At 35.6% G+C, this 24,827-nt stretch overlaps 1 protein-coding gene across 2 annotated transcripts in view; it reads left to right on the top strand.

Moving 5' to 3' along the window:
* Window positions 1-24,827, top strand: part of ELP4 (elongator acetyltransferase complex subunit 4) — a 149,985-nt gene that overhangs the window by 70,113 nt on the left and 55,045 nt on the right. The window lies entirely within an intron of this gene.

Here is a 24,827-nt window from a genome sequence, read left to right as displayed (position 1 = left end):
CATTTTAATCTTGCTAAAGAGCAAATGAACATAGCACTATTAAGCAATTAGAGCTGATGTATTTATTAACCAAGTAATGCTTAGAGATGGAAGATGGCTTTTGGGGGGATGTGATAGTCATCGGTACAGTCTGGGCAAATTTTTTTTTAACAAAGACATAAAACAGCCAAGCATCCCTGACAAACCATTTTGTTTAATCTCTTTTCAAATGAAAAGCTCTTAAGCAGGCCACTTGTCTTAACTGCTTGAAACCATAAAAAGAGAGAATTGCCACCAATAAATTAGCATATTTTTTACTCCATCACCAAATGATGGTCAATGTGGCTTGGCACTGCTTTGGTGTTTGGGACTTCACCCTTAAGTGACCACTTTGGCCCTTATTTGACCCTCTGCCCTTTTTAGCTGGCCACTTGATAAGGTAACTTAAGGGTTCTCTCTCTTCACTGCCCCCTCCCCTTCACAATTGCAAGTAGCCCTAACCTATAAATCATTGAAAGGGCCCTATCAAGTGACAAATTAAGGTGCCCTCCTCCTAATTAATGGTCATCAATGTCTTTAATTATCTAATCCTATTGAGAGTAGTTAATAGTTAATCAGGCAGCCAGTTCTTCATGCAGGTCATCTCTGCATGAGTGCTAGAAGTTTCTCAACTAGAGGTATCCTCTTCAGAAGCCACTTAAAGGCAAATACGTGAAGGAGGGTTTTTTTCCCAGAGACATTCCTTTATAATGTTTCTCCCTTTCCAGAGAACGCGGTTAGTGAAACCAGGCATTGTGAAATACTAAGCCATTTTAACAACTGCTTTTGAGCAGTACATTAGAAACAAAAACCTTAATAGCCTGTGTTTAGTTTTAAAATACAAATGTTCCTACTGTTTTCGGAAGTGCAGAGAAGCATGCACGCTCCTTTCACAGCATAGTAAATTCTCATTTGTTATAGCTATGAATTAGAATATTTGGGGTGGTTTTCCTCACTATGAATCCTGACTCAGGATGTAATTTTTTCTGTCAGTTGTATTTCGGATTCATTTGTAATGTAATTTGGAAGGGGGAAAAAAAACACCTTATCGGGAGAATTGAATTAGCCATGGGGCAGAAGGATTGGAAACAGGGGTGTAGTGGAACTCTTGAAACAACCTGTTGCCCTAGACATGCGTAGATGACCCACTTGTGTAATTTCTCCCTTCATTGCTCAACCGCAGCCCCTTTTGAATAACTTCAGGTTTTGTTAGAGATATGCTTTCTATAAGCTGAACTGACATAAACTAGCCCTTTTTGAACATGTTAGATCACTGTCCTGCTGTGATCTTCCTGTACACATCTCACTAATCTATAATACATATGTTTTTCTTCCTCATACTATTAGGGGAGGCAGACTACAGCTAGGCTGACTAGAGCAATGAAGTCAATAAGAAAATGAGAGCAAGGGAAAATTGAATTAAGAAGGAATGTGAATACAGTCTTCTAAAATGGGTTTCTGCAGTTAGAATGTGATGAGTCAGCAGTCAGGTTTGGTTCTGGGGGTAAAAACATAAAGCAGCACAACAGTGTAGGATACAAGCAACAGTATACTTTATACAAAGTACAGCTAAGTTTATGACTTCTTTAGTATGTAGCTTAAATGTGAAATGAAAATATATTTTGAGTATGTTACAGTGTTTTGGAAAGCTTCTGCTTAGTTATATACACAATTTTGGGTAAAAATGTTGACCTCTACTTGAAACGCCCCTTTAAAATCAAATTACATAAGAAAAGTTAGAAATGCACAACCTGTGATTTATGGCAAAATTTCTCCAAAAAGGGGTTTCATCACTAGACCATTCTTTTTTTACAGTTTAAAATAAGAGCATGGGACATGGATTTTCTCGTCTCTGGATTGCTCACCAGTTAAATAACTCTTTATGGTTTGGCCTTCATCAGTGAAAAGCCTTAAATGTCAAATCCGTTTTATTAGATTGCAGTTTTGTGGGAGGGACTCCGCCTCTTTATAGTCTGCAGAATCATTTAACTGTTTCAGTTTTTCTTGTATGTTCTTCGTCAAAATAGACTTGACTGAAATGTATTCTAAAGGATTTTTTTTAAAATTCAGGATGAAAATGTTTTTAATGAATATTTATGAGTATTCATTTTCCATTTGTAAATTATGAGGTAGACCCTTTCCAGGAAAACTTACATGTTTATGGTAAAAAGTGCAGTAGCTATATCAAACTTTCCCAAATCCTCACACATTAGTTACTAGCAATATATTATTATATGCAATATTATCAGAGATTTATCTTATGTGCATACCACTTTAAAGGACACAATTTTGAAGTTAGCCTGTCTAATCCTATTTCTTCCCACTTTGGAATCTTAATTAGAAGGAGATAAAAACCATCATTTGACTAAATTATTGTCTTGAATCTGTAGCAAAAGGTATAATCCGCAATTGGGCCAATTAGTGTACCCCATAGTTAGCTATGCTGAGGCAGGAAACTTGATTAGATCTGACACCAGCCTAGTTCCCACTGTTGTTTTGCCAGGTATGATGGTCAGACTTCAAAGGGCTTGAGGCATCAGCAGGGCAAGGTTTGGAGGCCAGCTTAGGTCCGGTCGTTAATCTCTCTGCTAAAACCACAGCAGCCCTCGCACAAAACAAGCTTACACGACACAATCATGCGGTATTAAAGTTTGGGTTGAGTCATGCCAATTTGCCTTTGATTTTCTGATGATTGACTAAAAGATGGCTACATGACTAGACACATACTGAAAGTTTACTGATTAGGTAAGTTCCCCAAATATTTGAAATATTTTTTGATTTCTCAGTTAAATGATATGACAACCCGTTCATCTTAATGAAACTTTTCAGCAGAATTGTTCTTGAAGTACTTTTTGCTTTGTTTGTAGCTCTGAACATAACTTTTGTCAACATTTGATGAATTTTGTAGGAACATTATGTTCATACTTTTATTTGATAGAACTTTATCTTTGTTGTTCCAAAGCCTCCTGTGTCAAAACTAAAGGAATCTGTGCCTAAATTTGATTTCCTCATTCCTCGAAATTTCTAAAGAAACATTGTTTGTCTTTGTTATTTAGGTACATTTACAATTACTCGCAGAAAGGGAATTTCCTCTTAATTATTTTCCACCTCACCATTGAGTAAAGCGCTGTTCCGCGGCTGCGATTACATAAGTGTTCCTTTCTTTTGCAGTCTGATTTGTTGAAATACTGCAGTAACAGTGACATGTTTCCATTCTGAGAAAAGCCTAAGGCTGCTTTAGTATTATTCCAAATGATTGAAATTGCCATCTTGCTGACTTTCCCTTGGGCAGCTTAAGGCCTGTTTACTTTTGTATTTGTTTCACATGTTCCCTCTGAGTTTGGCTGGCAGGACATCATTACCTGGTTTGACAAGACAGTTGGAGAAGGTTCATATTTGATTAACTCCCTTTGTTACTGTCTGGTCAACATAAACCCCTGAAATTATGTATTTAATGTTGAAAGTTTTGATAAGTTCAGATAAATTTTTGAAAATAGGAACATTTGTGAGGGTTTTTTTTAAATTTCCTAGTTCTGCTTTACTGCTGATATTTTAAGTCTTTAGGTAATAGTTATTAATAGTATAGAGAATGAGCTTTTTCCTACAAGTTGTATAATATAGTTTGTCTAATAAATGGTTGTGAATATTATTTTATTTATTTTGATCAATAAACAAGTAAGAGCCAGCTAATATTATTTTCTTTTTGATGGCTATATAACACCTGTGCAAACTGGAATCTTTAAAAGACAGCTCAGTTTGAAGCCAAATGTCATATAATATATAAAGAATTACCACACAGCAAAATTAAGTAAGTTTCCAGAGCTTAATGTATGAGTTCAAGAGATTTTTTTCTGAGAGGTGTTTCCTAACAGGAGGAGAAGAAAGTCAGAATTAGGGGAGTCCTGTGGCAGGAAAGTTCCTGCTTTCACAGTGGCAGGCAGACACAATATGGTACTATGGAACACTCTGCAGTGCATTTCTCCGAATGGTAATTGCCAGAGTAAGAAGTTATGTCTTTGGAAGGAAACATCATTACAAAAACCAGCAATTGAATCTATATAGAATTAAAAATAAATGTATGATTCCAAAGGCATTAAGATAATGTCCTTTCTTCATCTATCAATAAAGGACTGTAAGAAAATTAGCGATTGCCAAAATAAGCAAGATTTAATTGCAACTTCAGATATTCATGTGTATGTTACGTGTCCAGCACTGGCATTTGGAAGAAGACTTAAAAGTCTTTTCTTTTAAGGTGGTGAATTTGACAATTAAAATGAGGAAATACGTCTAAGGTAGCTTCCATCTGAAATCACAGTATTTCTACTTTTTCTTTTTTTTCGTTCTATCCCTTTTCATTGCTTATTTTATACAGACTATACTGTGGTAAACTTGTTATTTGCAAAGGAGAAGTGCACTTAGCCACTGCTATAGATTACTTACCAAAACAGGTGGGTAAGCCCAAGTCAGAACTGATGTCTGCAGTGCTTAGGCATGGTATTAGCACAGCACAAGTTTGGTCCTAAGTGCCTCAGGAGCTGGTGATGTCACTGAGCGCCAGAACTGTGCTCCATGAAACATTTTGTAATTATTCATTAAACTCATCAAGAACAGGTATGGAAATAATGGTTTAGGGTTATTAATGAGCAATTTCTTCTGGAGGAACAAATCAACTATCTCCAGTACCTATGGGATCAGCGTATATTTAAAACGCGCGCACATGCCATACCCACCTCTGTATCAGTGAGAATTAGAAGTGCCCACTGTACCTCTAACAGCATCGCTTCTTATAAGCTTCTTCCAAGAAAATCTGAAGCAGCCTCCATTAATGGCTCACCCTAATCCTGACTATATTTCACTGATGTTTATAAAGTTGAGTAATTTTGTAAATTAACAAGTGCACTTGAACTAATGAACTATTTTAGGCAATATTTTAACAAAAAGAATCTGTGAGCCTGAGAGCTGACAAAAGGCAAAACATTGGTTTATTAGAAATTTAAGTAAGGTGATAGTTCTATAGCAATTGGCCAGGGAAATTAATTCTTGTTTGCTGAGATAAAGTTCGCACGATGTAACACCAAAGCTAATATATGCTGCACAATATATGTAATACTGGGAGCTTAGTCAATATAGCTTTGTAAATATAGCAATGCTGTATTTTAAGATCATGCACTGGTGACGTTACAAGACTTGACCCCACTTAGGTCCTTCCAACCTCAGAGTGGAACCTGCCTTTAGCAAGCCAGCGGGTGACACGGTTGTTACTGCCAGGCTGCCCAGTGCCTGGAGCATGGGTGAAACTGTACAGGTATTCCTGGTTCAAAGGTGAGACAGAACTTCTCTGAAGTGTTACAGAAAGTGTATTTCTTTCATTTCCTAATGTAATAAAATCTTCAGGGCCTCTCGTCCCCATGTATTTGAGAACAAAATTACCTGGGGCTTACATGGAAAACTTCTTTTTCTCCTCAGCCTGACTTGAGCAGATAGCATCATACCTGGCAAACTGTAGTACTGGATGCTCCACTTCAGCTCAGGGACACAAATGCAGGGAACTCTGCATATAAAACTAAAGTTTTTAACAGAGAGAGGTAAAACGTTGTAAAAAAATTCGGCTGAAATTTATGCCAGTCAAATCACTGTTGCATTGATTTTTCTTGTCCATTTTCCCTATGGTATTAATAAAGACATTACTGCTGGCTTATTTAAACATGGTTCAAAAGATAGTGATTACAACACCATAACATTTTCTTAATTTAAAATTAACAATACTTCGAAAAGATTCTCCTGCAAAACTAAATCTGTCATAATTCCAAGCTCCATTCTGCATTATTTCATCTAGTAGCCAGTTCAGGTTCTCTTTACCTGGTATGGTGTACTTCACTGAGTTGTTTTGTCAGATGCTGTCAAGCCAACCTACCATTGTTAAAGAAAATCAAACTAAATCATTTTGGCATGAGCCTTCCAGGAATAAGGCACAGAATATGAAGGGTTTGATGAAATCAAGGATTTGATTTCAATATTGTAAAAGACTGCCTGTCAAAAATGCATTACATTCTTTCAAACAATTTTGAATAAATAAATGTGTTTAAAATTGTGACAGTACAATTTAGATAAAGTTTTGGGAGATATTTTTAAATTATAATAACTTGAGGTAAAACAATACTTGGAGTGCTCCTATTTAAAAAGAAAAAATTCCTCTGAATGCTAATCAAGTAATAAGTTTTATGCGGTATATGGAATTTCAGAACACTTGTATCCTGCGAACATGGGGAAAAATTTAATTTGAAAATAGCACCTTCTTATTGTGTAATACTAAATAACGTAAATTGAATTATTTCGGTATTTTGAAGATGAATACAGGATGGTACTGCTAACTTTTAGATTGCGTATGAAGATTTGTAGTATCCTGATATTTATTTCATAATTAATTTTGGTTTATGGGTTCTTTGGCATTATACAACATGAGGGCTCCATTCAATTTTTCAAAACTTTAACACTTATAATACAGTGCATCTGCAGTTCCTTCTTAGTAAACGGAACTCATATATATTTTTATTTAAACAAATAATTATGTTGTTTAGAAGTATTTATACCATAATTGTGTTGTCGCAATGGAAGAACATGCAACAAAGCCATTAATGCAATTAAAGGTCACTTGTACATATTGTAATGGACTGCTCATTCACAGGGTCTGTGTTAAGGGTCAGTGCTGCAGCATGAAATGGATTGGCCTTGTTCAGTCTGTAAATAAATGGGTCAACTTATCTTGTATTTGCCAGACAAATAAAGCAGTTGGCATATTCCCACTTTCTTAGTAATAGAAGACAGGTAGGCTAAAGAGATCTTTCATAAAAATATTGGTTGGTCAAGATTGAAAAACTCTTTATCTACAAGGATTATATTTTTCACTAAAGTAGTAGGGCTTTTTAGACAAAGGTCCGTGTGTATAAGTTACAAAGATATTAATGGTGAGTTATTAAGAAGAAAAAAGAGTTCAGCACCATATTCTAATAGTTCTCAGCAGGAGCTGAGCGCCACCTCCATTAAATTCTCTTTAAAATATCACCAAATTTTAATATAAACATATTTCATAATTGTATAACGTTCTCACTTTCAAATAATAGCGAATTCAATCATGCCATTACACAATAAAACAGATCTCTGAATTCTATATATCTCTGTAAATGCAGGAAAATGAAAATAAAAGCTTACAGGAAGCCACATTTCCTCAAGCACAGGCCTGTATCATACGTGGACCTTGTTGAAGTGCATTGACGTAGGAGTTCAGGGCTGTCACTGAAAAGCTGAGAATAAGATGACTTTGCGTCTCCACACGGAAGATGGGCATCCATCTGGATCTTCTTGCAGTACCTTTTCTTATGCTTTTGGTTATTGATCTTTGGGTAGAAAGTGATTCAAAGTACTCTGTAAAGTAGGAAACTGAAAGATAGCCCCATCAAAAGGGTTAAAATGTTGTTTTGTAGGAAAACAGAGCGATGTTACCAAATGTTTGCTATGACTAGTAACATGCTAGTTAAATCAAACAAATTCAAAAATGTTTTATTGTAGTCTTGCAAATTCAAGATTAAGGGTTAACATTGGCAGTTTTAGGAAAATACTAGTGATTTTGGATGAACATTAATCTCTAAGGAAACCACAAATGTATGGTTTCTTTAAATTTTTCATCTCTACAAGAATTGTTCCATACAACTTTGCTGATCTGTTTATTTTACTGATTCACAAAGAATGTTACCCTTTACTGAACTGTTAATATACAGGAACTTTTTTTATTTTATTTTTATTGAGGGCAAACTAGTCTTATTATTCGTAGTCTGAAAGACTGAAGAAAAGTACCAAAAAGAGACAGGAGAAAAAATATACATAGACTGCAAAGTACTGTAGGTGAAGAAAAAAATGTTCTTTAACCGTTGTGCAAACACTACTTTCTGCTTTGGCCAAAATATGGGGTGCTATTTGTGAGTGAATTCCAGAGTACATTTTATTTTCATATTCCTGGCCAAGAGGAGTGTGCAAAAAGTAGATTGTCATAAGCAAAATGGCTGAGGACTCCAGTGCCTAAGGCATAAATAAACTTAGATTTTGGTCATGCCATCTTTATTGTTGTCTTTCTCGTAGTTGTTTTAGTTGCATGTTTTTGATTTATTTTTTTTAAATGTGCTTTTTCTTGGTTGTATTACATACGGTTTTCGGAGGATTCTGTTGTCATGCGTAATGCAATTTAAAATTTGTCGTTGCATGTTAAAGCCCAACAGCTTTTGCAATACCAAGTGAGACTGGATCCAAGAAGAAAATTATTATTTATTGTATTTAAAGGGATATTTCTGGTCATCTTAACATTAACAGAATATTAACCCCCTTCAGAATAATAGTTTAAATCTGAATGGCATTACCGAGTAACAGTTCAGCTCCCTCTTTCTTCATTCCTTCCCTCTGAAGAAAGTGAGCAGTAATTGTGTAGTGTACAATAACTAAAGCTTTGTATTGACGTCCATAAATACATAAATAAATAAAATGAATTTGTCTGCCAACTTATACTGCTTCACTTTCAGAAAACAGCTGATACTGCTCGCTGAAAATAATTCACTTTAAATGCCTCATTTACGGTATTTAAGGTTTGAGGGACCTATGCTTTTTATCTTATGAAAATACTCTCTGTGGGCTCTTCATCTTCTTTTACCCTGCTTCAAATGCAGGGTAAAAGCAAAAATTACTGAAGGCTTTTTCACTCTGATGTTCATAAAATTCATGTGTTTACAAAACAGTTACCAAATGGACTTACCTTTTTATCCTATTAAACCACTAACTTTTGGGCAGTATGTCTGCTTGAGTCATGTTTAAAAGTAAAAGCAGAAAAAAATAAAGAACAGTTTATCACTTTTAAGTGGGAGGATGTGAGTACTGCTGCATAAGACAAATCAATTTCACCTTGCATCCAAAACAGTGCTTGCTGTTCTCAAAATAACCTGATTGCTTAATATTTAAAGTCTTAATATCTCTAGTAATCTTTGCTAAGGAGCTGTATGTTCACTTGTTCTGAAAAAGCTAGGCTTTGCGTGACTTGCATAGGAACGTGGATGACTTGGCCATGGTAGATGAGTCTTGAGGGGACTTCTGAAGTCTCTATGATATATCCAGAATATCTGTTGGGGGGTTGACTTGAACCTTAATGGTGTATTTGTAAGCAAAACATTTGACATGTTTGGGTAATAGCTGTACAGTGACCTGCCTTGTCATTGAGTTGGCTCCGGACTCTCCAGCTGGAGGAGTTAGGAACTGTGCAGTTGGCAGATAGGCTCAGGGTCTGCGAGGGGCAGAAGAGCTTTAACAACAGCGGCCGCATTCCACTGTTCTCAGACAAGGATTACGGTGTTCCAGTATTGGTTTTGGACATGCACCTTTACTTTCTTCTATTTATGAGCCAACACACAGTCAGATGAACAAGAGAAAAAGTTTTGCTTGTGTACTGAGACTCACTGGTAGTTCTTAATTTTAAGGGCTTGTACCTGCAGCCTGAAGTTTGTACGGTTACCTGTGTATTAGCAGAAAGCATAGCAGAATACGATGATTTCATACAATATTCACCCCCTTTTATTTTAAATTTCATGTATCATATTAGAATGGAAAAAAGTAAACTAAGGAAGACCTTGGTCTGTTATTTTGTTTGTCTTAAGACATAGGTGTCCTGAATTGGTAGTGCCCACCAGCGGATAGAGAATAGGAGCCAAGTAGGGAATGGTGAAGCTACACTGCCAGGAGCAACCAAGGAAAGTCTGCTCGTACACAGCTTGTATCCATCGTGATATACATTATATGTGATGTATAGAATAAACACATCCCTCAGCCACTTGAGCTGCCATATTTTACTCACTGAGAAGCATTTCATTTTCAGCACTTTATTATGTGGTCTTACCCATTGGTTGCATCTCTTCTCTCATTGATTTATTAGGGATTTAGTAATGTGTTGCTTAATCAATAAACACTGTAGTCTCTTAAGTCAGTTATGTCTCAGGTAAGCAATCTAAAACCCCTGGGGCAACACAATATACTTCTTAATCAGTACTTCTCACCTTTTGGTATAAGGCTTTGTAATTCTGGGCGGATTACAAGTTTCCTATGCTGCCTCAAATGCCCTTTCACAAACCTTTTGCAACCAGAGAGTAGTGTGACAGGAGTTCTATGAGCTGTTATTGTGTAGCGAAAAGCGGTTCTCCTTCTAGTATGAGTGTTTATTAAGAGATATGAAACAGTACTTCATTTGTAATTCTTGTTGCTGTTAAAATAAGTACTTAATAAAAAGGAAATCTAATATTTGTGCTTAGATCTGATCCGCAATAGTAGCATAGCCATGGGCTGTTTGTGCTTGGTCTACATCATCTAGACTAAAAATAGCCTTCCTGTCATTTTATTGGCAGAGTTTTAGCTACTCCTTTAATTCTGTTTAAAAATGGATAGAGAGAAAGACAGTATAAATATTGAATGTGTGCAGATATTCCAGTAAGTAACTAAACAGAGATTCTTGATGACTTGAAGAGCTGTATAGTTGAACAGAATTCACATTTTGCTTAAGTAAAGAGGCATTTTGTAAACTATTATAATCTTTAAATGTATTAGGTTAATTTTTATTTTTTTATGTGTAGCATTAAAGTAGCTACTTTTAAATATCTCGGCATTAACGTACATTTGCTTTATTTTATTAGTGTCCTGCTTTTGTTCTTTTTAGGTTTTCTTTACATTTTGATAAGAAATTGCCAATGAGGTATTTAATTTCTCATCAGTTAAATAAAAAGCCACGTACTTTCTAATTTTTCTTTTAATAAAGTGAGTTTTTGCAGAATAAGAAGACAAATCACTACTGCCTGCTAAAATCTTGAGCAATAGTCTGAAAAAATCTGTTTTGTTATGTTTTGGTTTTTGAATACCTGTGGAAACAGTGAAGGAAGAACTGGCTTGTTCTTGTTCTATCTGTCCTAAGAAAACATGGGCTACTTGAGGAACTTTCAGGACCATACTTACAGTATGGAAAAGACACGGTTTTGAGGTGGACTTGCATCTGTGTTAGTTTCTTCCTGATCTGAAAAGGGCATTCTGGCTTTGAAAAAGCCATGGGAATTAGATTCAGGTTACTGAAACGCCCCTAAACCTACAAAGGAAAATTTTTGCTGTGTTTGTAGAGTAAGGCTCTGAGGTAGAAGGGTTATGCTGAAGGGATTTGATCAGTGGATTACTTATATCCTTATATAAGAATCACTTTTTCCTTGTGTAGTCTGAACTAAAAATGATATGCATCCCGTGGTCTCTTCTACTTTTGCCCCTCCTGTCTTGCTCATCCTTACCATGGTGTGTGTTTGCATCTTTCAGGACAATATTCACATTCAGCTTAGGAGTTGTTTGTGCTCACACAAATAGGTGTATCTGCAATATTTTCTGGCAGCATCTGTTTGGTTTGGGGTATTTTTTGTTTCTTGGGTTTGTGTTTTGAAATTATATTGTTACTTTATGAATTGATCCAAAAGATTAACATTTTTTGAAGGTACAGTAAAGAAGATGTGTTAGAAATAAGTTACGTTAACTGCTTTTATGGAAGGTTGTTGGTGTTGTTACAAATGAGATTATGAAAAGAGAAGCAATCGGTGTGGCAGTTTTTACATTAGAGCATCTGAGGTAAAGTGTGTAGTTGCATTCCATCTGTTGCAAATGCATAGCATTGACATAGGGTATATCAGTTTTCAGAACTGATAATCAAAACAGAATATTTACCCACAAAAATTAGGCATAACTAGAGCATTCTTATACGTAGAGTCTAGACATTGGGTAAAAATATTTATAAATAAAGCAGAATTTGTACAAAGCCAGAAATACCCAGAGATTGTGTTTGTTGAGAGAATTATCACTGTTTATATGAAGTGTTAAATTAATGAATATTCAAACTATTTTATGAGCGTTTTTTAAGCTTTTTTTTTCCTCAAAGACGAAGTATGGTTCCATACAAGATTACATTCCTGAAAGATTTACTGTTCTCAGCATAATAAAAATATTGTAAAATTACTTCCTATCTTGAAAAATCAAACCAGCTATTCTTGTTTCAAGTTTCATCTAATATATTGTTCCGTATGGTTGTATGATAAACACATTATTCCTTGAACAGGAATTAAGAGTAAAGCTGCCAGGAAGGGGTTTTGTTGTCAGAGTAGTTCCCGCCTCATGTTTTGTAAGAGATTTCATGGTCCCATTGTAAAGAGTGGATGATTTAAAACGTGTTCCCAAGATAAACTTTCCCATTGTCATTAATGAGGATGGATAATACTGAGTGACAAGTGCATTAGGAATGACACAGAAAGAGCTGTTAGATTTGTCAGAGCATATCACTTCAGGCAATGAAACTTGAGGACATTCTCTTTTAGCAATTTTTTGCTATTTATTAGAGAACCAAGGATTGTGATTGCTCACACAGGTGGATTTTACTGTTTTGTTCATTAAATATTTAGGTACCTTTGAAACAGTAAAGGTGATAAATATCACCACTATACTCCACTCTGACGGCTGCCAGTGGTTGCGTTGCTTACAAATAATTCAGCAAAACTAATATACCTTTTATTTGTTTTAAAAGTGTTTATTTGGTGGATAATGTTTAATTTGCAATGTTTTTACTGAACAGGAATATCTGAAGTTATATAATAAGAACTGCTCTGAACTGTCAGAGTGAAGCTTCTGGGATAAAGAAGCTTAAAATTAGGACACTATACATGTAATTTACATTGACTTAAAAAAATTTATTTCTCCATGGAGAAGGACTTTTTAAATATTTATCTCTGAATAATTAATAATGTATGACTTTTTCTGGTGTTTAGAATCTTTCCAAAGTACAGCATGCCTATCAATTTCCATTTTGAACATGCAATTGGTCACTTTTTCGCCTTGATTCATCTTGCCTGGCTGCCAACCAAATTTTGCCTCCGTGTACCTTCTTGACACTAATAATGACTGAGTTTCTGTTCGTTTGCGTGCAAGATTTCCCAAGCGGCGGTTTGGGGCTGGGATAAACTATCTATCATGATTGCGTACAACTAATCTGCCTCAACCAAACCACCCAATGATTGAAATTGCATTTGACAATTCACCTCTCCTTGGCGTGCCTGAGGTGAACATAGCTACAGACCATCCCCGGAAGGGCATAGCAACTCCTCCATATGTTGGGGAGGATCCTTTTATTTGTGTCAAGAGACTTTTAGCAAAGCATATATAGGCAGAGATTATTTTTTTTCTTAGACTTCCTTGTTTTCAGATGCATGGCTACCGCTTTCTCCTAACCAAAGCATTTTGTTTTTGTGAAGCGTTTTCTGATTTTTAATTCATTAAAACTGTTAAACTCTTTTGCTGTGATAAACCAGTGCAATATCGGATGTATACAGGATAAAAAATTCAAGAGGTATTTAAAACGTCATGTATTGTTTGTTAGAATGTTATGCTATTAATAGACCAGTAGCGCTAGTCAAACATCAGACAAGATGCCTGTTACCGTGTTTACCTTTACCAAGGCTTTCACCTGCTTGGGGCATTTGGATAATACAGAACCTATGAAGGAATGACAAAGCAAAATCTGCTTCTGTCGTCTAAGAAATCTTTTAATTCTTTTCCAAATTGTAATTTTATTCATATTGTGTACACTTACTGGTTTGAAAAGTGGTCTGTGAAAATATGATCTGACAAAACAGACCCTTTATTTATGGGCAAGATTACTCGAATAATCTTCAGAGTAAAAAGCTTTCTAGGATTGCTTTTTGCTAAGTATTGCCCTTTTTGTATGAAGTCACTTTTATCATAATAGTTCAAGTAATAGCCTATGTCAGCGGGAGTGCTACTTTTCATTAGTGATGTGTATGATTAACATCGGATATAATTAATTTGTTCAAATACAAAATTTCTGAATAGTTAGGGTAATAAAATTGTATTTCTAGGGAGATAATTGCTTTGTAATTTCCTGCTATAGTTCAAATATATTGAGTTAAAACATACACTGTTTTGATATATCAGTCCCTTTCAACTCGAGATATTCTATGATTCTGTGATAATCCAGATAGAAAATACTGAAGAATTGCATTCTGGAATATGTTTTGATTTCTCCCTGATTTGTGTAACAGCCTGTTTGTCTGTATTTGTGTGTTTCAACAGAAGCATAAAGATCCACAGTCAAATTGTCCTTTCAAATAAGGGCAGTCCATTCCTGTGGCTGAGAAGGGGAGTTTCAGTGGTGCACTCATAAGGGCATGACTATCAGCCTAATTTTCTTTCTGACACATCAAGTCATACTTCTCTCCCATCTTAAAACTGAAATACATTTTTTCAAGCACTTTCATTCATCAGATTAAGTTCAAGCTGAATTAATAATCTTTTCGAAATGCTTGACAGCTGAATGTAGTACATGTATCTATTTTAGTTTAGTACTGGGAAGGAAGCTAAGTAATATGGCTATCATGCTTTCTTAGCATTTCCAGCCAACAATTCCAGAAGAATCAGGACTCTTTTGAATATATAAATCATTAACCTTAGTAACCAGCTGCTCTGAAGGCAGGGAAGAATAACTCAGCCACACAGCCATGCTCAGTTCACTTGTTACAGTAGCAGTGTACTAAATCTACCCATAATTTATGTCCTGCTTTCCATATTTATTAATTTATTTATTATAATTCATTTTGTTCTCAACGTTTTTTCTTTGAGTGTATGTCTATGGCACAAGTTTCCTGTGTAGGTGTTGCCATCTCTAAACTAGCTCTCAAGGGTACAAAACACAATACTGCCATGTTAGACCTGGTAGCCCAAGCAGAGCACCCACTTAATCACAGCTGTTTGCATCATATTGCCTCGACATGTTCTTGGTCTTTGGAGTAACTATTTGGTCTGTATGTGATTCCAGAACTTTTGTTCTTGACTTGGTAGTAAACACGACTTCTTAAAGAATGACTTCTTAAATTTTTAGTCTGGATTTCAGATTTTCTTGTGTATTCTTTCCTGTGCGCCATCAAAGCTTTATGCTGTGACTTGGCATAATGACCTTCCTCATATATAATAGTTCTTCTCCACATCAGAGGAAACAGTTGTCATAAAAAAAGGAGATCTTTTGCAGGCCTCTGCTATGACATACTAAATAGCTGTGCTGGTTTTATGGTTTGTAAAACAATATTAAAGGAGTTTGGAGGTGGTGGAGGAGTTCCATCCTGTTACCACTGCAGCAACAAAGAAGTTATGGGAGAGTGATTGTGATTGTTGGGGTCTGCAAATTCATCAACAGCTTGAAAAATGAAAAGTTCACATCCTGCTATTCATACTAAAGTAATATGATTGATGCTGGTTAGAGAGTTTTTCTTTAATCTTGCTTAAAAACAGTTTGATTCTAGGTTATCAATAGATTCCTAAAATGAAGTATCACAATTCCAGTTACTTAGACATTTTCAACTTTTATACAAAAATTTACAAATCTGACATTAGAAGCAACTACAGGTTTAAAAACAATTTTAAAACAAAGAGCATAGCAGTCTGGGATATTTTTATGATTTATTTAAATCTAAACCTTGAAACATTGGTGAACTGCTGATTCTTGAAAACATTGTCTATAAAAAAAGATTATTTTGCTTATCATGACTTATAAGTGCGTATCTGCTTGTCTTGATCAATTCCTCTGTGTTAGTCTGAGCCCTTTAGTCACTCCTCAGTGCTTAGATTTTCTTTTTTGGTTTCAATACTCTAATTTTGATTTCTTAGGTAGTTTCTATGCGACAGTTCCTTGTCTACCTAGAAACGTCCGTGACAGCTCTTTTCTGGGAGTACTGAGTGGCAGTGACTGAAAAGACAGATTGCTGGTTTTATAACATGCAGTTTTATAGTGCTGTGATTTTGACTTCTGGTGTGTTCAGCCATATTAACTACCCAAGAATGGTCTGTGACTTACGACTTCAATGAAAACCTAAGACTGATAACACATGGTAACTTGACCAACCACACTTTTGGGACTAAGTTTGTTGACCACTTCCTAATTCTTAACAGTTAGCCTTAAAATGAAGATGTTAATATTTTTTTTAAATCTGTGTATTAAAGTGTGTATAAAGATACTTTGTTATCTGCACCAGTTGTGTTAGCAAATAGGCCATAGGGTCCTGATATGTGATGATGACTTAGCCTGGTGTATCTACCAAAGATCTGAGTTTGAAATTATTGAATAAATGAATTTGGTAGCGTTGAAAGCATGATTTCCTGGCAGTTATTACTTCCTATCACTTAGGTATATCTTGCAGTTTTACATAGTTTGTTAAAGATAATTATGTAGTAAGGTTATTTCATGTATCGTATTAGATATGCACGAAAGATGTGCATTGCAAAGAAAAGGTGAAGCTGTTGAAAATGAGAAAAATTAATATATTACCTTTTTTTTAAAAAAGCAGCAAGGTATAAAAAAAGATCTGACTTTTTTTTTAATAATCTGGTCAACTTCAATTGTACACTTAAATTTTTCATTTGTATTCTCACATCCAGTTATGCCCTCATCACCAACTAGTCTGACCTTAGGATCTCTAAATCTACTTATGTGCAATTATAGTAGTCATTGGATATTACATTTTAAGATGAAAATGCAGTTATTTGTAATTTCTTCCAAGCAACTTCTCTATGTTGATCTAAATAAGATCATTAGATGGCCCCATGTAAAGTATTTACAGGCAAAAAGAAGTTCTTTTAGTAAATAAAGGACTTCCATGTATTTCTTTCTGTTGTTTGAGTGATGCATATTGATACAGTTTTTATAATTTAAGCATTTTAACCATTGCTGACATAGGCTTTAAGTGTTTGCACATTCGAATATAGCACACAATATGGCACGTATAAATGGTGTCATATCTCACTAGGTCTTTCCACTGGAATCAGTAGTGCCCAAGATAGATCATAAAACTTGTCTGTCCTCTTGAATGCCACTTGTGTATGGCATTTTAGGCTTTAAAAGTGCAGTACCTGTCTTTGAAACATTTTAAATCAATATCAGACAAGACTGTTGGGATACAATGAATGTTTTCATATATGAAAAAGAAATATTTCCTGTTTTGAAAAATTGAATGCAAGTTACACTGGAAAGTTACAACCTAAACAAATACACTTATAAAATAAATAACTATTATGGTAGCCTTCTAAAGCATCCAGATGCAACAAACAGCAGGAATCACAGATTCCTATGTGGAGGTGGTCGCTTCGATTAGGATGAGTGTTTCATGTAAGACCAACGTATGAAAGTTTCCCAAGTTCACATTAAATATTACCTGAACATTTTTACATATATACTTAAATATATATACTCTTACAAAGTGGAAAGTTGAATAGTAAACTTATTTATCATAATCAGGCTCTGATAGTACTTTAATAGATTTGGGATTGATAGGTCCTATGGGTATTCATGCATCCTAAGTAACTACAGCAGTTGTGACAGCAATGAAGCTACTCGTAAGAATTCTTCAAGATATTAAAACATCATAAACAGCAGATAAAGTTGATGCAAATCTAGTCTGTAATTCAAGGAAGGCTTCCCCATCAATTTCCATATCTACACACACTGCGGTGATTCATAACAGCTTTGTTATTGTAGAAGGAAGAAGAGATCATTACAATGCCTTTGTATTACAGAAGCATAATTTTAAAATCCACTTGAAATTAAATTATTGCTTTCAGAGACTGAAAATAGAATAGATTTTTAAACTTCTACTTCAAAAAAATAGTAATTTTTATAAAAGAGAATATGTAATTCTCTCTGTTGTGTTGATAGAACTTCACATATTATCAATTCTTTGAAAATACTTCATGGACCATACATAACTGCAGTTCCTGAGATATGACAGACGTTAAGAAAGTGTCAAGTCAAACTTTCCTTTCACTAAAGCCCTTATGTTAAAATGTACAAAAAACTAATTTTGGGGTTTTTTTTTTGCAAGCAGTGAGAGCTGTTTACACAAAACTGTACTGCAGAGAGTTCTGATCTGTGAAACCGAGCAGACCCTGTATGTCTTTGTGCAAATGGAATTAATAGAAAGCTGCATGAGCATCTGGTAGATAGGTCTATAAAACTCATACCCATTACTTAGAAAAAATCAGATAGTCTGAAAGTAAAATAGTAGCAGAGGCATTGTTTGCCCTTTGGGAGAGTAGGATGAATCTTAGGGGACTGGATTACAATTACACTTAAAAACAAAGATAGTTTGGCTTGGCTGAAGTTGACCCCAGGAATTCAGCTGATGATAACTCCTTTTAAGTTTTTCCATAAGAGCAAGTGCCCAAATAGGCATAACAGTAAATGGTCACAATGTGTCAAACATACTATTTTTTTACAGTATGAAAGAAAGGACATGAATATATCTAGAGACAGAAACATCTTTTTTGGGGGCAAGGGATTTATTGAATTCAGCAAGTGTTTACATAGTAGTTTAGGAAAGACCTGATCATTGTTCAGGTTCTTTGCCTCAAAATACTAATAGTATATCCTAAATGCCTATATGATAAGACTGTGTGGTCAGTTCGAAATAAAGTTAAGGCTGAGAGAACATATGGGACTTTGAATGAATTTTGGGTTTCGTCAGGTGTGATCTGTGGCAGAGCAAACAATACTAATTACAGGAGTGTTCCTCATAATCACTGACTTGTACAGAAGTCTTGGAAAAAAGTATAAGAGATAGCAGAAGAGAGCATGCAAAAAAAAAAAGGTGTTGCATCTAATAGAATAACAGAAAAACACCAAAAAAATTATAGCATCCCCTCTTGAAATTGAATAGTGATTTTTCCATCAGAGCAGTCTGTGAATACATTGTGGTATTGTGATATGTTGCCATGTTTGTGTTTCAAAACTAATTTTGGGAAGCCATTAATTTAAAAAACCAATATCTTACAGGTGTTGAACTACTTTCCAGCTTTTTCTGCTGATTTCGCAACACTACCATACTTCAAGAGAGCTATTGAAAAACATTTAATTAGCAACGTCCATACCATAAATTTTAATGTTGGCTGTACTTTATAGACAATTGCAATATCTGTAAAAACGAAGTAAATAGAACTAGATGTAAAGTGATAAATCAGGCCACAATGACAGCAGTTGTGATGTATATTCTTTATATAATGCTTTGAGCTGTGGTCACTGTTTTCTGGCGGATGTTCCTGCTCATTCTGTATTCCTTTTCATCTGCCCACCTTCCTCATCTTTGTTTTAAGAATCATGATAGGAAAATCCAAGTAATCTCGCTCTTCAAGCAAAGACCCCAGATACTGGAATGCCTTTAGCAGCTGGATTAGTGCCTTAACTTCTTTACTGCTACACTTGATTAGCAACCAGACTCTCTTGGCTTGCTATGAATATGAACTCATTAACAAAAGAAAGGCAGATAGTCGGTCTTGTGTCCTAGAGATTCAAAGGAGGATTCTCTGTCCTCTGGGATGGAAGTACAACTGACATCCAGAACTTCAAATCAAGCTGCTTCAAATGCTGTGGGCACTGCTACTGACTATTTTCTGAACTCCTTAGCAACATAGAGCCCTTGTGACTTAATAGTGTTGAATTGCCAAAAGAAATGCAATCTCTGGTTGGAAAACTACTGTTTGATGAATTGTTTCATTCAGCTCCACAATTGATGAAAGTTCTACATAACATTAAAAATTCTAGGCTTATCCTTAGATGTCTTTGCTTCTTCCCAGAGCCCATGAAGACAAAGACAGAAAAAAGCTTTTTGCACAGACTGAAGCCTGTTCCTCATAAATATTCAAAGACTGGCTTCAATCACAAAGAACAGAAAAACATATCAATCCAACCACTTTTATTGATACAGGGCTACTGATTCAGGTGTTTCCTCACACTGCCTTTCCTCCTCTCAGCAGAAATCTATGAATGGTTTCCCTTTTTTGGAGTTTTCACCTTCAGTCTTCTGCTGCCTTGGCACTTTTTGGGAGAAAGGCCTACTCTTGTTGCAGATTATATAAGACAGATGAGTTATGGACACATCACCATTGCTTATTCAGTTCTTTTTGTCTTTCTGCTGTTACACAGTCTCCACATCCTGTAATGCTTAGGATAAATCTGCTTCAAAAGAAGACAAACCCACTGTCGGAGTCATGAAGCACCTAAGAATCAAGGGTTCTTACTGTAAGGGTTTCTCTGTGCACAAGAGTAAAAGCCCAAGGTTTGTGGTATCCTAACCATGCCAGGCTCCACACAGCAGCACAGATGATGATGAGTAGATCTCACTGTTAAAGTACACTTCTTTCTCCCTTGCAAGGAAGTTCCTTCTCAGCAGCTGGAAGGGTGTTGTGTTGCTTCGTTGAGTGAACAGGTTCATTTGTCCTCCTAAGTCTGTCATCAAAAGCTAGATCTCAGTCCCTGTGGTTCTGGACTAATGATTAAGGCTAAAGGAGCCTTCATGATCCCACATCTTACCTGGATAGAAGCCTGCTCCTGGTCTAACTGTTCTGGTTCCTCTCTCTCCCCCCCTCTCTTGTAAAATACTGTTTTCTAAGACTACTTCCTTCTCCAGCAGCCCCTCAGGAACCTTCCATCTTTTTTCTCTATATGGTTGCTGCTTTCATCTTTGCCAAGCCCTGCAGCAATCAAAAACTTCTTGTGCAACTGAGATGTACCGAAGAGCAAAAACCTTGCATTTTCTCCTATTCTTTTTGTAAAGAGAAGGGAAGAAGGAAAAGAAAGGCAATGACAGGAGAGAAAGCTGGAGAAGAGTTCTGCAACTCATGGCTTTTGACTGGGTTTGCCACTGCAGGTGAGACTGTGCAAAGAAAATTAATTGTACTGTGGAGAGAGCTACACATACACATACACACACACCCTCTGACCTATCTCTAATCCTCTGACTGCAGCAAGAATAGTGTTTTACAACTCTATTAGGATGCAGCTGGGAGAGCTGTTCCGGCTAACAATACCAGTCCTTATCTTCTTAAGCAGAGGCAAGAGTCAGTAACTTGCTGTGTTAGGATTTCATCAACATAGCCTGTCTTCAATTAGTTAGCATGCAAGTTTTGTGAGAGAAGAGTTTCCATAGAAGAGCAAATTTTTTAGGAATGGTTGAAAGAGTATAATGAGATAGTTTTGTGAATTTTCCTACACAGAGCATCTCAAACCTAAGAAGAGAAAGCAAGAAATGGATTTCACAGAGTAAGTATGCTGCTGTTTAAGAGGTGATCTATACACTGACGTTAAATTGCAAGGACCTTGAAAATTAAGAGATGTGTTTTGTGTTTGCTTCAGTAGTAAAACATGGGATAATAGAAGGGCAGAGTGAGGTTGATGTTCCTGACCAAAGCACTGAGCTAGGAAAATAATCTTTGCATAATGTTTAGAATATGCCTGGATTTATCAAGATGATAAAGAAAAAGACATAAGAGAAATAATTCAGATCTTGACAAGGGAAGCATAAAATATATGGACTGAGGAGAAGAGTTACCTCTTAGGAGTGTTCAAAGGCAAAAAGTATTGCTTTCTTCTTAATTTTTATGATGCTATTTAACTTTTGAGAAATGAACTGTCACAATCCGAGTTTGCAGTGTCTAAGGGCTAGTGTTACACTATTATGAGCTATCATATTATCTCTTTCATTAAATCTCCTTGTATCCATTATCATAGCCAGTATTATGAAAGTCATGGATCTGTTGAGGGGGTTTTGATACTTCTTCCACTTCTTGTTTTGGTTCCTTGGTTTGACTATTAGCTTTCAGCTGCTGAGTCCTGTGCAAGAATACTGCAAATACCCTGACTGTTAATGTAAATTTGATTGAGGTCACATCTGATTTAGAAGTACAGTTTTCATGAAGAATGTTTTCGCAAACACACAACAACCAGTGTCAGCTTCGATCTGTGTGTCCTGGTAGCCATAACATAAATGAGTCATAAAAAGCAAGTGACATAAACAAGCAATGTAGTTGATTTGCCTCTTGATTGGACTATAAATAATACTTGCAGTGTATGATTTCAGAGCCCTGTGGAGCAAACCATGTAAGGACTAATCAGAATATCAGACTTAGCCCTGAAGAATTCTGGTGATATGTATACCGTTGCCTATACCAAATGGCAGAGGATAGCATTATCAGGCTGAAGTTCATCTTGGGCATAGACTCTAAGTTATTCTAATTTAACATTGTGAAATCTGCCTTTTCTTCTAGATTTCTTCATTTACAGGCGCTATGTTTTGACTGTAGGCAGTTTCCATGTAGTCATTCACTCTCTTTGGTAGTCTGTGCGGATGCTTCCATGTTCAGCTTTGTCTGAAACTCAGATGAAGCCACAGAGTTGTCTAGAGTGTCGATCAGTTGTATCATTGCATGATGCAGTGGGTGGGAGCAGATAAATCACGACAAGTTCTTTTGGGTGCAAAAGTTTCTATACTCTGTATGAGTTTTTTGTCTAATCCGTAGAGCATACATGTAGCAAGAGGAAATGATAGAGTAAGAAATGAAAAGGGTCTGAGACGACAAGGCTAGAGACTTGTTGGGGTATGGAAGAAAAGAGAAAGGAAAAAAATACTAGGTTCAATGATTGATAGTTAGGAGGTGATGACAGAAGAAAACACCAGAGAGGAAGAAAGTGAGGACATAGGGAACAACCAATTCAAGGCTTCAATTAATATGATGAACTATAAACCAGGTTTTTAATTCATTCTTTTCTAACAGTGTCAAGGACAGGTTTTGGGTCACCCTTGCCTAGCAGAAAGGTAGTGATTGTAATTCACTGAGGACAAGGTGGGTAGTATTTTTAACCATAATGCCATACAGCCATAAAATTTGAGAACAGTTGTTCTGCTCAGATGTCTTGGTTTGTCTGGTAAATTTTTCTACATTTGTCAGATCTTTAGAAAAAAAACAAGTGCTGTCTCAGTGGTTTTAAATTAATTTGTTCTTGCAACTGGGATTTAACAGTTCCTTTGAAGCAATTATTATTTTAGTACAAGTGTATATGAGATGCTACCTGTCAATGAGTACTTGGGGAATCCTCAGTATGCAGATCACTGACCTGATAAACTGTAACAGCTCCATGGGAGTTGTTATGGTCTGTCGCATCAATGAGTATTTAGGGACTCTTTAACATGTGGATTATTAGGACAGTAAAAACGTCTGTAGCCCATTGTGTCAGTGCAGCTGTTCCACATGAGCATTAAAGATATTACACAGCCTTACAGAATGATGTAGAAAAGTCGTTGACTAAGCTTATGCAGTAGCCGTGATTTTACATTAAACAAGTGGTCTTTTTTAACATTTTTCACAAAATAAGAAATTTCGGCACTAATTCTCATACTAAACTCATTGAGTTTTGAGCTTGCATTTATAACAATTGCCATTTTTCAGTTACACGTTGAGTGAACAAAAAATCCCAGATTGAATTCTGTGCTGATTCCTTCCCTAATTTTTTGTCAGCGGTTAGGAAGTAAACAACAAAAGTAGAAATTTCTATTCAAAGAATAGGCCAGGAATAAATTATCACATAAATAATCCAATTTTTTGAGTAGTTTTCTAAGATAAAGCAAATTTGCTACCTAACATGATCAGATCAATATATGAGATTGGATTCTTCATATTGATCTCACAAGTATCAGAGATTTGGTTAAATTTTGTCTTGATTTTTTTTCTTTGAATTTTCTTCTATAAATGAGAGATTACTGACTTCCTGAAAATCAGATTCTGATCATATGGGCATGAGTAAAAATGGTGTTAGATAGAACCTTGTATTGAAATGCAAAAAATTGAAGAGTTTAAAGTAGTTGTGTGAAAAATTTATACAGGAAAATGCTCGTGATATTCACAAAGTCTTGCTTTATCATGTTGTGTGCATCTTCATCCATCAGATCACCAAACTATTTATTTGAAGCATTCTTATAGGCTGTACTTGCTAGTGTAGTTAAAAATAACTTTGCTTTTTCTGGAGCACTGTTTCAGGCACTGTTCAACATGCAGGAATATAATAAACTTTATATTACTTAGGAATAGTTTGGCTATATTACATAGGAATAGTTTGGCTTTTCTTGTTTGACACAAATTCATTTTTGAATGCTGCACCAAGGAAATTACTTTCAGAAGTCAGAGGGCCTTCTTGTCAGGATGTATTCCGGGTTTGTATTGGTCACTGTTGTAAATTAAGCAGAAGTTTAGCTGCTTCTGTGTTTTAATGTAATATTGCTAACTTTTGTTACAATATTCTATACGTAAGAAATATATAATAAGGTAATGTAGATGCCAAAACTGCAAGTATGTAATGAAAACTATTAAAGCAGAATGTAGGTCCAAAGCCCTTCATTTTTAATGACTTGTTGGAAATTTTGCCTAGATTTTTTCTCTAAATAATTAATATGAGGAAAATGCCTAGTATTGAACTTAAAGGGAAAATTTTTAAATGGTGTTTACTTTCCTGTGTATTTACATCTAAAGGGATCTTGTATAGATGAAGCATGAAATTGCAGGTTTTGATGTCAGAATTTTAAACATGATTTTTCCATTTGTCAAAACCTCAACTAAAAATGCAGTTTTCAAGTACATGCCCTGAAACTGCTGAAAAGCTGTCTGGTTTGTATTGGTCCCTTTACTACTCCATATCTGTCACAGGGGAAAGTGTGGAAACATGAGGAGTACACGTTCATGCTCGTATTGTTAGAAGAAACCCACTATAAACATCCTCAAGGAGTCTGTGGATCTTTCCCCAATGTTCAAAGCACATCTTAAGCTTAATGTTTTAATTGTACGAGAGAGGGAAAAATAATGTGTCTTACTTGGAATCAGATTTTGTT

Source organism: Larus michahellis, chromosome 4, assembly GCF_964199755.1.
Source record: "Larus michahellis chromosome 4, bLarMic1.1, whole genome shotgun sequence".
Classification (NCBI taxonomy): domain Eukaryota; kingdom Metazoa; phylum Chordata; class Aves; order Charadriiformes; family Laridae; genus Larus; species Larus michahellis.
Note: the sequence above shows the minus strand (reverse complement) of the source record. Positions and strands in the feature narration are given on the sequence as shown.